This window comes from Cebus imitator, unplaced genomic scaffold (genome assembly GCF_001604975.1).
Source record: "Cebus imitator isolate Cc_AM_T3 unplaced genomic scaffold, Cebus_imitator-1.0 Scaffold372, whole genome shotgun sequence".
NCBI classification, from domain to species: Eukaryota; Metazoa; Chordata; class Mammalia; order Primates; family Cebidae; genus Cebus; species Cebus imitator.
In genome coordinates, this window is record NW_016107687.1 from 517,003 (window position 1) to 519,220 (window position 2,218).

The window sequence follows — 2,218 nt, forward strand, 5'->3', positions numbered from 1 at the left end:
TTTTTTTGAGATGGAGTTTTGCTCTAGGTGCTCAGGCTGAAGTGCAATGGCACGATCTTGGCTCACCACAGCCTCCGCCTCCCAGGTTCAAGCAATTCTCCTGCCTCAGCCTCTTAAGCAGCTGGGATTACAGGCGCCCGCCACCACACCTGGCTAATTTTGTGTTTTTAGTAGAGACAGGGTTTCTCCATGTTGGTCAGGCTGGTCTCGAACTCCCGAACTCAGGTGATCCACCTGCCTCAGCCTCCCGAAGTGCTGAGATTACAGGCTCCTGTATGCTCTTCTTACGGTTGTGGTATTCACCTGTTTACTTCTACATCAGGAATACAACTGGAAGACTCATACTCATCACTGCAGAAGATGAAATCATTGTTTAACCTGGTCGTGATGAACCACTTAGCTTGGATTCCCCAACCCCCTTACACCAAGCCATTCTGAGATTCTTTTTTTTTTTTTTTTTTTCTTTTGAGGCACAGTATCACTCTGTTGCTCAGGCTGGAATGCAGTGGTGGGATCTCGGCTCACTGCAATCTCCACCTCCCGGGTTCAAGTGATTCTCATGCCTCAACCTCTTAAGTAGCTGGGATTACAGGAACACACCACCATGCCTGGCTAATTTTTGTATTTTCAATAGAGATGGGGTTTCACCATTTACCCAGGCTGGTCTCAAACTCCTGACCTCAAATGATCTGCCCACCTCGAATTCCCAAAGTGCTGGGATTACAGGCATGAGCCCCATCCCAGGCCCTAAGATTCTTTGACCCCATTGAGGAGAGGTATGAAAGGAGAGGTTTCTCATATCTGTTGAGGTAGATTCATTTGGCTTAGAAATATGTGTCCCTAGACAGGAGAAGGGTGATGCCTTTGAATGTCATATGCTTAATTTTGGTGGTGAGAAGAGAGAAGTCCTGGGAAGAGGAGAGAGATTAGAATCAACAGTAATGTTGGCTTGGCAGGCGTGGAAGCCTTCACTCTCGAGGCTAAGCTCATTCAGAAGAAACAATGCAGAACATGTGGGCCGATGGGGAGATGTCTGAAAGGACACAGGTCATCACCCCCCTTGAGACCTTCCAGGAGGCGATGTGGCAGACAAAGGTTAGAATTCCAGTGCCAGTACTTGCTCCCTCTATGTCCTTGAGCAAGTTACTTAATGTCTGGGTTTCAGTTTCCTCATCTTTACAATGAACGATATTTGAGTTATTGTGAGAATTAAATGACATAATGAAAGTCATGGCACAAAGCAGGTGCTCAATACAGTGTTTGCTGTTGCTGTACTAGAGGCTAAAACGGTGCTGTGAGCAATCATCCCAAGGGTCTTTCCAGCACAGAACCCAGGCCCTGACCCACAGGGTGAGTCTGACTCACCAGGACACCCCACTGAGGTCCTCATCGCATAATCCTCTGGTGCTCTCACTTGGTAGAAACTGTGAAATTAGTTTTGTGTTTGCTCCAAAGGGTTATGTTAGAACTGCTAAGTGGGAACTGTGATAAGGCAGATGTCGACAAAATTTCAGAATGCTCTGTTGGGCATGGTGGCTCACACCTGTAGTCCCAGCCACTCGGGAAGCTGAGGCAGGAGGATCATGTGAGAGCCTGGGATTTCAAGGCTGCAGTGTGCCATGATCACACTACTGTACTCCAGCCTGGGTGACAGAGCGACACCCTGATGAAAGAAAGAAAGAAAGAAAGGGGGGGAGGGGAGGGGGGAAGGGGAGGGGAAGGGATGAGGGAAAAGAAGAATGCTGTAACTATAATATAAAATCCAGCCTTAGGAGATCATAAATGTCTTCTCCTTTGGAGTTCTCGGGCAAAGGCTGCAAGCTCAGCAGTCGGGGGTGCTGTGAAAGAATATTTAAAAATGAGGTGAGGCTGGACTAGCAATACCAGTAGAGCAGATTCCAACCCTAGAATTCTCTGAGGCCAATTTAAGTGATATTCAGAGAGTCTTATTACTCTATTAAAATTCTCAATCCAGTATAAATGTTGGCTAACTGCAATGTTTAGACAATAGTTTGAGTTATGTTTTCAGATAAACTGAAATTTAAGCAAAGAAATCCTTTTAGTGTCAGTCTTCATTAAGAATATTTCTAACATGTATTACACTCTATTGACTTAAAAAGAGTATTCTGGACCCAGGTACCAGGGCTCACACCTGTAATTCCAGCACTTTGGGAGGCCAAGGCAGGCAGATCACCTGAGGTCAGGAGTTTGACACCAG

At 46.3% G+C, this 2,218-nt stretch overlaps 1 protein-coding gene across 2 annotated transcripts in view; it reads right to left on the minus strand.

The window, feature by feature from the left end:
* Positions 1-2,218, minus strand: part of TBC1D30 (TBC1 domain family member 30) — a 103,505-nt gene that overhangs the window by 65,539 nt on the left and 35,748 nt on the right. The window lies entirely within an intron of this gene.